The sequence below is a fragment of the Hylaeus volcanicus genome, chromosome 2, assembly GCF_026283585.1.
Source record: "Hylaeus volcanicus isolate JK05 chromosome 2, UHH_iyHylVolc1.0_haploid, whole genome shotgun sequence".
Lineage (NCBI taxonomy): Eukaryota > Metazoa > Arthropoda > Insecta > Hymenoptera > Colletidae > Hylaeus > Hylaeus volcanicus.
Genome location: NC_071977.1, coordinates 22,562,762 through 22,577,337, shown reverse-complemented (window position 1 = coordinate 22,577,337; position 14,576 = coordinate 22,562,762). Strand labels below are relative to the sequence as shown.

The 14,576-nt window shown below is 43.3% G+C and overlaps 2 protein-coding genes across 5 annotated transcripts in view; one reads left to right on the top strand and one right to left on the bottom strand.

The window, feature by feature from the left end:
• Positions 1 to 14,576, bottom strand: part of LOC128885019 (E3 ubiquitin-protein ligase MYCBP2) — a 279,219-nt gene that overhangs the window by 122,624 nt on the left and 142,019 nt on the right. The window lies entirely within an intron of this gene.
• LOC128885024 (uncharacterized) overlaps positions 9,752 to 14,576 on the top strand; it is a 136,499-nt gene continuing 131,674 nt past the window's right edge. Inside the window, exon 1 of one of the 2 annotated variants that reach the window (XM_054138765.1) lies at positions 9,752 to 9,855. The gene's annotated coding sequence lies outside the window, so the exon portion shown is untranslated. Of the gene's footprint in view, positions 10,107 to 14,576 lie in introns of both variants that reach the window. The other variant, XM_054138764.1, reaches the window with a different exon arrangement.

Genomic DNA, 14,576 nt, shown 5'->3' with positions numbered 1-14,576 from the left:
ACTCACTCTCTCTCTCTCTCTCTCTCTCTCTCTCTCTCTCTCTCTCTCTCTGCCTGAGAAACGGCCACGTTGGGGGTGAGGGGATCCTTACTGCTGCCGAGGTTCCCGAATTCCCGCGAGATTGAACCCAAGGTCGAGCACTCGGGGCTATACCACGGGAACACGAACGTGCCGCTAATATCGCACGTCTCGCAAAGCCTCAGCCTTGCGCGTATCGCGTTTGCCCCTTTGCCAGTAGTATTTATACAAGGCGTTCCTGAAATATCTGGCGAAACTGTCTTAACGTACTCCGTTAACCGTACTGGAGAAATCGTGACATATCGTCTGGACTCCATAGACACGTTTTTCGCCGGTCGCAACCATTCCGACCTCTTCAGGAATGCTGCTACTGGGTTTGCGGTCGAAGAACCATTATATGCAGGATGTTAAGGAATGTACGAGATTTTATAGCCGATACCTCGTGTTAATACGCGTCAGAAAGTCCTCTTTCATTTTGCAACCTTCGTCATCGAGAAACAGTGAATCGTCGTTAAGTGTCGCATGGCTATCCCCTCCACTTCTTGCTAACTAAAGTTACTGCATTCTATTAACGCCAAAGTTGAATGAACGTTAAATAGAATTCCAGTACAAAATGCCTTATTTTAAACAAAATAATCTGACCCCAAAGAGGGTGAAGTGGTACGTAAAAACTGTACAGGTGCGGGGCGAGATTCTTGAACAAAAAGAGAACTTTTGGGACGTCATCTGTCAGCCACGACGGTTATTCTATGCTAATTATGCTATTCCACGTTGCACGCGGTGCTTTGGATCCTATGTTTTACCAGTAGGGTTCCTAAAATACGCTAGTTAAGTTTGACCGAACACTTCAGAGCCGCTCCGTATTTTGACTTTTAAGTTCCGCGTTTATATAGGATAAAGAAATAACGGAAACCATTTTTTGCTATTTCTGAACGAAGCACGAGAACATTTTAAAATATTATTCGCCAACTGGGTAAAATTTATTTTAATCGCATTGCCATCAAATTAACAAAGTATTAACGAAATTGTATCGTTGCTTTTACCTGTAGAATTCTATTCGCAGAGAAAGTTAGACAATCTCTAAAATGTTTGTGTGTGACTTCCTTTTCAAAGCTTCGTTTCACAGAATTTGGAGCAATGAAAGTATTTCAAAAGATGAAAGTAATCGTATTAACACAAAGCCGATTCGCAAACGTGATTCACATTACGCGGATTAAAGAGATTAAACATATATCAGACTACTTTAACGCAACTATGTTGCTGCGTGGGGGAATTTCATTGCAACTCAATTTAAGCCGATTGCCATGGAATTTCGAAATTACATCTAAAAGTCAACCGTATTACGAGGGCTTTTGATCGAAAGTAGTCTATCGCACTAATGGTGCGCGCGGACATTCATCGAACTAATTGCGCCGTTTAACATTGACAAAAGTAATCATCGAGAAAGCTAGGAACTCCGCGATAAACGCATCCAATAAAGTCCCGATTAATTTTTGCATTTGATACAATACGTTATTGCCACACGAAGTCAACCATCTCTCAAACGTTTTATCGAATTTTAATTTCAATTAAGAGCAGTAATTATACCAATCAAACAGAAATCCTATTACTCTGGATCGCTTGTTGAGTGGATTGAATGTAAAATGAGTATAATTTTTCTGTTGGCCTCGAATTGGCTCTTTAATTACGAGTGCGATTTACTTACACATAATGGAGTAGTGAGAAATGTAACTGAACTAAAAAATAAAATATGCACGGGGCCTGAGGAGATCAAAATATCAAATGAAAGATCACGCTTTCATTGCTTTCTAAAAATAGAAAAAATGTTCTTTCTTCGATTCCCCGAATAATTTGATCAGCAAAGATAAAGAGTCGCAGATAAATTCAGTATACGTGTAATATTGCGCGTTTCAAATTCCTCCGAGCGATAGATCACTTCAGCGCACCGATACTTTAACGATTGATGTGAGAATGATATATTTCTGGATTTCGCGGAACGCATTCGCGCCACGTAACGACGCGCTATCTTCCCGCGACGCGATTTCCAATCTATGCATAACGATTTGTTTCGTACGCTATCGCGTCAATCGGCGAACAATCCACGCTGATCCTTGCAGCCAGATAAAAAAAAAACCGCGAAAAACGGGCAGACCCCGTCGCTCAAAGGGCGTTTGCGTAAAAATTGAAACCAGATTCCCCCGTGTACCAGGCGGGACACGCAAATCTAATTAACGAGTCACGTCGAACGATAATCGACAATCAACGAGTGGACTGTTTTCGGAAAAAATTCTGTTTTATCGCGAATCGACATATTTCACACTCCAAACGTGAAAAGAGGAATTGTAGTCACCGTGTCAGTTGTCAGAATAAATTCTAATGCCTGATGAATTAGTGGTTGAGTTAGAAGGGAGTTTCAAAGCCTAAGGTTTGTCAAACCCATCGTAAATAAACTTAAGTGCGTTTTAAATTATTGTAATGTATTTCAAGTTCGTATACATATTGTTCCACGAGTTGATACAATTCTCTCCCCGCAAACTCGTCGAATTCGTCCACGCTAAAGAAAGAAAAGCTCGAAAACAATTATGCAGATCCCCTTCAAACGAGAATTCCCACGAGAAACTCGTATCATCGATGAACCAGTTCCACAGCACGGACGAGAGAATAGAGAACAATCGCCAACTGGGAGAATTAAGATTTACCACTCCCCAGAGGAGGGTGGTGGACGTGTACAGTTGGCGCTAGGTCCCTCTCGATCAAACCGAACGACGTGTTTCCACGGACGCGAAGATAGCTCGATCTATCGAACGATCCGGCGCGGTGGTCGCGTCTGGAACGTTTCGAGAGTCGTCAATGGACACGAATGAACAGAGGAACGAGGCTCCATCCAAGCGACGCGAAACGAAATGGTAGAATGACTGGGGAGCGGTGGTGTCGAAGTTGATGGTCGTCCCTGGTCGCTAGAGAATTCGCTCCGAACGAAAAGGAGAATGAAGTTTGACCCAGGACTCGGTTTGATTTAGGATGTTCGACATGTCAGTTTTAAAGAAGAAATGAAACGAATTAATTTCACTTTCTTCGATTCAGAACTAGACTCTTTCCAAGCCAGCAAGTTCGAAGAAGTGGTAGGGATACCCACGCGACACTTATCGAACAAATTATCACTACACTTAATTCATCTTTCAAAGCAGAAGACATAAGGATAAAGCACACATACTCTGGAACCGGTAGCATCAAAAACTGCTGAAGATACCCTCGCGACACTTACAGAACAAACGTTCCCTGCACCTAACAACGACTCTCTCTCTTTCTCTACTGTTTTCGTAAATCACTTTTCGAAGCAGAAGACTTTATTTAAGGGAAACAAAGCACATCAACTTTGGAGACAGCAGCATCAAGAATTCCTAAAGATACCCACATGACACTTACAGAACAAACGTTCCCTACACTTAACAACGACTCTCTCTCTCTCTTTACTGTTTTCCTAACTCGTTTTTCAAAGCAGAAGACTTTATTTAAGGGCAACAAAGTACACCAACATTAGAACCAGCAGCATCTCCTAAAGATACCCACGCGACACTTGCAGAACAAACGTTCCCTACGCCTAGCAACGACTCCCTCTACTGTTTTCGTTGCGAACCATGTTCTCGAGAGCTGTCACTGGTCATGAACGAAGGTACAGAATGGCAGAATGACTACAAAGCAGTGTTGGAGGGCAACGGTGGCCCTGGACGGTCACCAGAGAATTTCCTAGGGGCAAAAACAAAAATCGAGTTTAGCCCAGGGCCCTGAACGCTCCCAGCCAGGGCGGCTAGGCTGTGCAGAAAGTACAAACTCGATTTAAAGCGCGACACGCGACACGCACCGGCGATAACCACCACGGTTAACGACATTTCCCCGTTGGCGCGTCGAGCAGCGAGTAATTTGATTGCATTGGGACAGGATGCGGGCACCGGCAGAGGCAAAAGCGAAATGGAGGTCGGGCCAGGGACAACGGGCGACCAGCCACGGGAACACCGTTCCCAGGAACCGATAATACGACGGCCGTGCGACAGAATTTTCTGTTTGCGCGGAGAACGCGCCATCGGCAATATGCGTCGCGTACACAGGACCTGCGCAACATGTGTGTCGGTGTCGCGTTTATCGGTTGGCCACGATCGAGCACCTGTTTACCAACGAATGGAGAAATTAAATGATTGCTGATAAGGGTTCCTTTAAAGTATACCGCATATTAAACATGTGAGTCTTGGGGCTCTTCTAAAATTTAGTAAAAAAAATAATATAGGTAGTAAACATTGTTTGAACCATTAGGGAAGATAAATCATAATAATTTGTAGAACATAATTAAATATATAAAATTATAGAGGTATTATTACATTAATTTTCAGTAGAACGAATGACCTAAAATATCAATTTTGGGATTCGTTTCAAAACTGGACTGTCTTCAACTAGCAAGTTCTAAAAAATAACGGGGATACTCACGCGACACTTAACGAAAAGATGCTTCCGTTTTCGTTCGTTTTCATATTAACACATTCGCGACCACTGACGCGAATTTACGTCACTTCGAACACTATCCCTGGTTATGAAAAATTATGAAAATCTTTTTATTTTATACATTACATGTTTGCAACATTGATGTTTCAAAAGATATTTTGTTAACGATATAAATTTCCGATGTCCAGCTTCAGAATTCTATTACTTTCGTCAGTCCTCGGTATTAGAAACGTAAAATATCTGTTGGTCGCGAATGCGTTTATCGACCAAAAGCAAAGATTTCCTTGACAAACTGTACCTACATAAGATCTGGTAATACCAGGAATGCTTCCAATTATAAAGACCGCGTTACAAGCGCTTCATCCTTGACGTCACATTTATTGTGTCTTAAAGTAGAAGAAGTGTCGCCGAGTGGCCGTCCTAGCTCGATCGAAATGTACCCGACTGAAGAGGTCGAGCTAAAAGCAGTCTGAAGTCCAAAGGCGCCAACGGGACCGATAATCACGCACTTCGGGTCATACAAAAAACCGGGGGACAAGATAAAAGGGACTGAAGTCTTGAACGAGCCTCGTTTAATTAATCGACACTTACAGGTTACGTGGCAAACACTCGAAATTGCGCACTCGACTCGGTATATCGCTTTGTTCCTGTGCTGCGTCTTCCTCCGCGGAGGCGACACGCCGACGCGTCTCTTCAATTAGGAGAATTAAAGTAATTGCACGACGAGACCACGCTCCCACTCGAAACAGCGCTATTATCGTATCTTCTTTCGCGAAATTGAAACGCAAACCGCACCCAGTCTCGACGAGCACGCGGTCTGTCAGATACACCAGTCCCTATCGCGGTTCCTCTTCAATCATTCTTTTATCATCCCCTTCCTTTTCGTTCCCCGTATGTCCTCGTAATTAATTCAACGATCGAAGCAGCGTGTGCTGTGGCACACGCGAGACACAACAAATGTGCACTGTCGAGCGTAATTGATAACTATGAATGTATTCGCTGTCGTCGTGTATCTTTTCGCTTTCAGCTTGGTCAACACCTATAGGAAAGCGTAGATTTCTGGGGGTTGGAGGTGATTCTTTTACGTTGGAAGCTCGCATCGATTTCCTCTAGGATACGAAGTCGTGTCAGTTTCCTCTGGGGTTACAAGATCCGATCAGTTCCTTTTATGTTGAGAACAAGTGTCAGTTCCGTCTACATTAAAAGCTCGTGCTGTTCCAAGTAGAGAGCTCTTAACCGATGAACACTGAATTTCTAACACGAAGAGACACCTTTCAGAACGTCTACAACTCCTTTAACTAACTTAATAAGAAAAACGGTATCAAGCACCCAACTGCAGACCAATGATTCGAACATCCTTAACCAAGGATTCCAAGGGCGATTCCAGCATCGCACTGTTTCGCTTTGGCTGCAACTCCCTCATCCTCTTCTTTATCTTGCTCCCTTATCCTCGCAATTTCTCTTTCTCGTTCGCCCTTCTTGGCCGAGATATCCGTCGGTTTTTCTTTTCCACTGGCAACCAGGCTCCCCGATAGGTCGACAGACGCTCGACTGGAACAACCGACGACGAGATTAAGGAGAGTTCTGAATAGTAGCGGACCGTCGCGCAGACGGTTATCCGGATTCATCGAAATTCAGAGCGGTTCGTCGGCCCTCTAGGCTAATCCTCGATAAGAGGGCAAGGACTCGGTATTGGCGGACACGTCGTTGCACCGTGTCCCCTGTCGATTTGCATTCGCGATTGCTAGCAACCCTCCATTCTTTCCGTCGATTCCTGTCAGTCAGGATCGAGACAACGACGGTCTCCGCGAGGATAACAGTATCACGTGCCTCTCCAGACGTCTTCGAGGCTCCAGCGACGTGTGCTTCGGGGCTGATTGAGGGGATGATCGTCGGAGGAAGATATTGGAAGGATTCTGGAAGACAATCGAGACTGGCGATTGGACTGAACGCCAATCTGCACCTGTTCGGAGTGATAACCTCCGAGGAAACGAAAGTCTGTTCAAAAAAGATGGTTGGATTATCTGCCTTTAATATGCCTTTAAAATTTTACAGCACGTCGGTTTCTTGTTAATTGTAGAAATACAAAATTCTGCATATAAACATTCAATTATACATGTGGAACATGATTGATTTCAATATCGAGGGCAAATGTGCACCAGATACAATTAATTTGCACTGTTTATATATTCTCTAGAAACTGACAGTTTCTGTCTGAACAATTGTCATCGATTAACACGTAAACATCAATGGATTCTTTAAGAAGAATCAAAGATGAAATAAAGAAAGAAGAATATGGAATAAACGCGAGGACCATGAGTTTCTGAACCGCTCTAAGTCAATAAAACTGCTGATTTCTAGCTCGAATTCGAGAGGGACCGAAACGGTTTCCAAATAGGACTCGAATGGGATATGCTGCCGAAATCGTCGCTGAGTAAATCACGTAGGCAAACATCAGCAAACAATGTCGAAATTTTGGTGACCGAACGGAACTTGCCTCGAGTCGTACGGAATGCTTCCAATGACAAGATCCCCGGGAAACAACGAATAACGACGAGGGAGACGAATTTATTGGAGAACTTTGGGATTAAGCAATTTAGAATTATCGACGATTCCATAGATAAACGGGACCAAACCTCCATTCCATCTTCCTCCCTGGTTGTCGTTTTTGCCATCGGCTTCTGAACCACGCGAACTGGGTCATCCACTGACGGAGACAACTGGATGTAATTGAGGGTGACAAATATGACAAGTAACGCGCTGTTATGCAACACGATGGGATCTTGAGAAACGTTGCAGTCGCGTTAATGTCAAGCTTGCGCACAGAATTATTTTATCGTGTCTATTGTTAGAACCTTAGGTTTGAACTTTAAGTCCTACCTATAAAAGAATATACGGTACAATAGCTCCCGGCAGTTTTCTACTGGTCTAAATTAATACTTTCCGCTCCCTCGCAAGCTCAAACCGCTCCTACGCCTCTCGATCTTGTTCTCCGAGCGTAAAACTCCGCGAATCCTACTCCTCGCCACGATTACGATTACTTTGCGTTTCCTGAGGATGAATTTCATCCTCCGCGCGGCGTCTGAAATCCGGTAACGCGTAACTCCGACCCGTAGAGCTTAAGAAAGCATATGGCGCGCGTAGAGTCAGCTTTCTCTGTAATACACGGTGTCAATTTCATACGGCTCCGTCCTCCTGGTCTGTCGTATCTGAAACTCTTCGTGCCGTCTCATGTGTCTCCTCTGCCTATCTCGCGGGTCGACGCCCGTAGGGCCCGAGGTCGTCCACCGAAGGAGACCTAAATGCAAGGTACGTCGCGCAACGTCACCAGGCATCTTCGCTCGGAATTTTCGAAATTACTCGACCGTCCATCGTGGACTCAATTTGGGGGATGAAAGTAAGGAGAAGCTGAAGAACAGGACGTGAGCCGGCGAATGGATTCTTCAGGGATTGAAGGCGAGGTTCGTGGACTTTGTTGTTAATGTGGGTGGACAAAGTAGAGTCGTGGTGCTTTTCAGGGGAATGGGAGGGGATTAAGTTTGATTTATTTAGGGCGACGACGTTTCGATCACTTGTTGGGAGTCTTGGGACAAATTGTATAACAGATCTGTCCATTAATTTAATTTTGAGAACATTGTTGAAAGTTGGACAAGATTCAGGGTATGAAAGTCATGTAAGAAGGTTTTACTCACGTACAATCGAGTAAAATGAAGGTATTTCTTGCTTTAGTTACGAGAAGAGCTCAATCTATTTATTTCAACGTCCCTCGCATCTACCACTCATCACCGTAAATAGACCGCTGAAGACGAGTCATTTATGGCCCACCAAATAATCAAGGTCCAAGAAAATAATGAAATTTCCTTCGACTCTTTACAATCGATACATAAAATTATACAATCATAAGACGTCAGAAACGAAGTGCTTTCCGTAAACGATTACGTTCAACAAGGAGACTTGATATGTATCGCAAAGCTCATCGCATTATACAGTTGCGCTATCGCGCTGCAATATTGGGTAATTCGTAGCGACGCTCGTAACTCACGGTAGGGCCGACCCGCTGTGACGCCGCGCCGTTCTCATCTTCGTAAATCTCGTCTGGTTGTCCTGGAAGATGCTATCGAGCACAATTTAATTTGTACCAGAAAACGGGCCAACCTTCTCAGTGTAAACCTCCGCCCCTAACGTGGGGTTTTGCGCGACTCGAAAGCGGTCAGGGTAGCGTCTATTCGTTGCACGTGAAAATTTCAGCCACTCCCCATCGCGCGATACTCCTGCTGCATTTGAATGCACCAAGACGTTTACAATGGACGCGAGATGAACCCACTTGGAAATCTTGAAAAGGATGGAATTTTAAGGATGGACGCGTGGGATGGATTCATTCACTTGTGAATGAATTTCACTTTTCTAGTTGGACCACTGTGTCAGGAATAGAGAATTGTTATTAGAAATATTGTTGTATTAATTACACTGCGAATATACATATTTGTATGATGGAGTGCTGTAGTATGCAGCTGCAGTATCGACATCTACGTCAAGGTTTCGATGATGTCAGTGTCCGTAGGTATACAGACAGGATATCGATACTACTGAGATATCACGAGACGTAGTGACAGTATCAATGTCGAAGGGCACATCATCAGGATATTAATGGTTTAAATATCAAACGACGTACCAATAACGTGTTCGTGTATTGATATTGTCAATCGAAAAATGGCGATGGTGTCAAAAAATAAATCAACGTCAGGGTCATCGACCCGAAAGGGTACACAAAAACCTTACAAAACCAGAAAAGCACTCCGATAATCCTCCATAATTATATAATTTCCATACGATTGCGGTAAAACAAAATAGAGCGTCGTTCCTGGTACACTTTTACAAGTTCATCTTGTGCTTTTTTCTTATCGCATAGCAAGTAGCCTGGGAAAACGTCTCCCTTTGCCGGATATTTATGAAAAAGCTTGACGTTCAAGATGAAAATATCCAGAGCCATTCATCAGTCAGCTGAAACATTCGTGGCCGAGCTTCCGAATCATCGCGTCGACGTTACATCTCAAGTGGCCTCTCTCGACCGTCTACGAGGAGTCAGAGGCGAGCAGTGATTGTGGGCAAGGCTTAAGGCCCGTTTCTCGCCGTAAAAGCGTGGCGGGGATGCGACGGCTGCTCTCGTCCGGTTCTGGAACCGATGAAACCCGCTTCGTGACAGTGTCGACGACGCGTTTGCAGCGTCTGCTTCTACGCGCGCGAATCGCTTTGCCGTTTGTCGAGACGCCGCGAAATTCGAACAGGAAGAACTTTAGAGAAGGTGCGCGAAGTGAAGGGAACTTAGGAACAGCGGTGGACAAGGTATCTGAATTAAGCTAGTGCGACATCGATGTTCCATATTTATTATCTACATTTTATTACATGAACGTGTACCTTGATCATTGTGATTTCAAAGCACGAACTTAATAACAGCACCATGGATCTTAATAATTTTAAATCGATAAGATGGTCTATATAGCAATGTGCATCTTGATCATTTGGATTATGAGCTTCTTCTAATCAAAACCGACGCTAGCCTCTCGACCAGGAAGAGCGTGAACGTGTGTACAGAGGTAAATGTTCTTCTAAATTTAAATATCAAAGTAGACGATATCCAAATCTTCGCAATATTCACGTACCACTAAGCAAGTAAATTTCTCTACAATTATTACTACATCCAAGCTCTGTTGCTCGTTCTTGTTACGTAAAATTCTCGGGCAACGTAGAAGCTCTCGAGTTGCCAATAGTAACAACTATCTCACACTTCGCCTACCATTCTTATCAAATTCTGTTCTTCCCCGTCTCGGAATGTATCGTTCCACCAATTCCCTCTTTCTTTAAACCCAGAAAAATTTCGATGCGCCCACAACGCAATCAACGACAGAAATCCAATTTCCTCGATGGCGACTCGCTAGATCTTCGACACGGTCTCTCGTACCGCGTCGCCCGTGTCACGTGGCGATAAGAGCTGCTCCCACAGAAACCTGCACGCCTTAACGAATTTAGGAAAATCGAGTCGCGCGTCGAAACTGTTACGAGAGCTCTAGGTGTGTTTACCGCTGAAAAGCAGCGTTCTCTCGGCGCTATTTCGGTGGCGGTTTCCGCGAGCCTAAGCGTTATCCGCGTAACCTTGCAGCGTGTTTCAGGTTTTCTTGGAGGACCGTTCCTCTTAACGGCGTTAGAAGATTTACTGGTCTCGGGAAAACGGCGACTATCCTCGAGACCCCGCGCTCCGTATTTTATAGTACTTCCGCAACGGGAGCTCGTTTCTCTCGTTTCGCCGTCAGGATTATTTTTACAGACTGCGGCGAATTCTCACCGAGGTGTCGCGATTTTATCGTTCGGAAATGTGACAAATTTGCTTCCGTGACTGGAACTGCCAACAACGAGCCTCGGCGTTAGGCAAGCAGAATAAGAGGGTAGACCGTCGAAATGATCATTTCTCAAGTACTTCGATCGAATACAGGGTGTAATAGTCATAATTCTGTTATCGTTGCATTTAGAGAAAAATGTTGAAGGGTAAAGATGAATAATTCGAGGACCACTATATTCGTAGGACCTTGTTTCTTTTATAAATGCAATAGTGCATGTAATACTTGCAACATATTCTTTGCATAGATTGAATCCTTTCGTCATTTTACATAAAAATACTCTGTTATTGGTTCATTTAGAGAAGAATCTTGAAGGGTAAAGATGAATAATTCGAGGACCACACTATATTCGTAGGACCTTGTTTCTTTTATAAATGCAATAGTGCATGTAATACTTGCAATATATTCTTTGCATAGATTGAATCCTTTCGTCATTTTACATAAAAATACTCTGTTATTGGTTCATTTAGAGAAGAATCTTGAAGGGTAAAAATGAATAATTCGAGGACCACACTATATTCGTAGGACCTTGTTTCTTTTATAAATGCAATAGTATACGTAATACTTGCAATATATTCTTTGCATAGATCGAATCCTTTCGTTATTCTACATAAAAACGTATAAAGGTACAGCTTGATCATTATAAGAGAAAGAAAACTCAGTTGACATTGTAATAGCAACGCAAATCAACTGAAACTGTTCCATATAGTGAACCCAAACGTGTTAATTCTACGTGCGTGGGAGGATTTTGGATAACCCCTCGCACGGAAGCCAGGAACAACATTAAACGCGATAACGCTATCGTTCGCCTCCAGTTTTAAGCGTCGACTCTATCCGAGCGTGGAAAGTCGCGAACGATCGTGCGATGTTTGCGATTTATGGAGCCGCGAGTCGATCGTCGTTTTCCAAACTTGTATCGCAGGCGCGTGGGCCTCGGAAGTCTTCAACGATGCAACGATCGCCGCCGCGAGCTCTTTTATCGTCGTTGATTTATCGAGGTGCGCCCCGTCATGCGTGCACACGTGTTTCTATTAATAGAAAACGCTAGACCACCGTGATCTCTACTTTGCGCCGCGAATAAGATTCGCAATGGGCCTCCGACACTGACTCGGCCAACCTGTACTTCGCGAAAAATCGGAATTAATTATCGAATCTACCATCAACGATATCTACCACCAAAGAATTCTATCGCTATAAATGCTAAGCTTAGATTGACTCCGAAGATGACATTTTCCAATTTGAGATTTGAAAATCAGGTCACGCTTACCCCTTTGACATTTATTTTATCGACACTGGGTTCCGAAGAAATTAACCTTGAACAAACATCATTGCTAGTTGATTTACTGCGTCAAACCTGGTGGTAACCGAGAGTCACCTCTCGAGCGCAAAAGGTTAACCGTAATCTCCAAGTTTTCCACTTTCGAACCAATACAACAAATGAATACAAGTACACCCCAAATAGGTCACCAGAGGAACTGTTGGCCGACTAACGAAAAAAATATTCAAAACGCTGTTTTAACCCAAACGCGGTCACCGTAAAATTAAACCGGAACAATATCACTCGGATTCAACGCGTCACGGAGACACGCGCGCGGGCACACGTACGCGCGTGTACGTCGAGCTGCTTGATTGGATTTTCATATGTTTCGACGGTCTGTTAAACGTTACGATTCGACGCCGATCTCTCGTCGTTATCGTGCACACCGTGTCTCGGATATCGCGGATGTATAATATCGACGCTCGACGGCCGCATGATCAATTAACATCCCTCGACATCATCGCCGTGGATGGTCGCGTCACGGTCGATCGCTATGTTCGAATCGTTTCCTTTCTTTTTTCCAGCCTTCCATCTACTCCGATTTTTAATTGGAATCGGAACGATTTTCATTCGCGAGACCGTACCGCGGGGAGGGAAAGGCGGATAAACGAGGTCGGAGGCGAATCGAACTTTGATTCCCAGGAACAATGGTTACGTTTACGACGATGAATTTCTTGACTGCCTAGAGAACGGAGGAGGGGGGAGTTTTTGAAGTTTCGTCCCCGTGAAACGCGAACACGACGACGGCTTTGTTAAACTTTCGACGTTTCGAGCGATGAAAATTTTAGCCACGTTCCCGTAGCCACGTTCGCCAGGGCGCTCTACTACGTCTTGAGTACCGAAACTGGTGGCCGTATTGAAATATTACTGGGGAGATAAAGGATAAGATGAAGGGCAATCGATAATTAACCTATATCTGAAGTCCTACTGTGTAGCAAACTCGAGGCACGCGGAAAGAAAAATTGAGCTGGAAATACGGTTACTGATTCAAGTTTAAAATTGGTACGAAATATCAAATAATATGCTTTTGTTTTATTATGGAACGACTTATTTACTTATGATAAAAGTTTTGAAGAGAGAATCAACACTCTTTATTAATACACGAATACGAAAATAACCAAGCTTGCTCGATTATTTGGGACAACGTTTTAAATAGGAAGGAAATTCAAGTATAGTTTATACATCCGGATAATTGACAATCAGAGAATCAATTTCCGTATAATCGACACTTCGGATAACGAATATCAGAATAATCGACGTTCGGATAATCGGTGTTCTAATTCCCAGAAAATGTATCCAATGAAGCGCAGCAAGCGAGCTTCATTAATATCGGTAAAAAGGAACCGATAATTCTGCAGGTTTCTAAAATACATCCTCGTGACGCGAAAAATAGAAAATCCTTCGAACAATGCCCGCTTTATGATCGAGGTACGTACCTAAATCTTGACAAAAAAAATTCCTAAATTCACTTTAAACCGAACTTACTGTCGAGAGCTCGTCCAATTTATAAATAGACTGTGGATACTTACGCAAATTCATATTTTCTTGGATAGAGAAACAGAATCGAAACCTAGATGAAAGTATGTCTTATCTTCTAAACGGTATAACATGAATATCATCGTTGATACTTTGCATACTTTTCACTTTTGTACATTCTCATACCCATACATCCATTTATCATAAATGCATGAACATCTACAGTCTAATGATAACACTACAATCACTTTCAAAATTAAGTCAGTCCCATCAGTATTCGTACCCTCTATGTCTATAAAAGAAATATGTCTAAATTAAATGCTAGGCTTCATGTTTCCAAATGAATGTTTCATAATAAATACGTACATGAATAAACTTTACACATGTATATACAGTCACCATTTATTTTAAATTGGTTGCTGTACGAATACTTCTTACACTGACTGCATTTATAACGAAAAATTTATTTACAAACATCAAACCTATCATTTAATTTAGACAGATTTCTTCAATAAACATTAATAGAGGGTACGAGTACTTATAGGATTGACTGTATGATAATTCAAAAGGTCTGCACGCTCATGTGTAATAACTGCCACTTATTCCTTTCGTAAATCAACGAATAAACAAAAAACCGACTATCGGGCGTCGCGGTTTATGGAATCGATCGTCGATCGGCTGGATGTAAGATAGGGTGCCTTATAAGTAGCGATCGGGTTAAATCGAGCGCATCGAGCGTGTCGACTTTGCTGCCGATCGTGTATCCCCTCCGTCGAGGCGCAATTAAATTGGATCGACGGGTATTTCACAAGGGGGCGAGGGGATCTCGAGCCGCGGGACGTCTTCGCGGATCATTAAGCCGGAGAAATCGAGCGTCG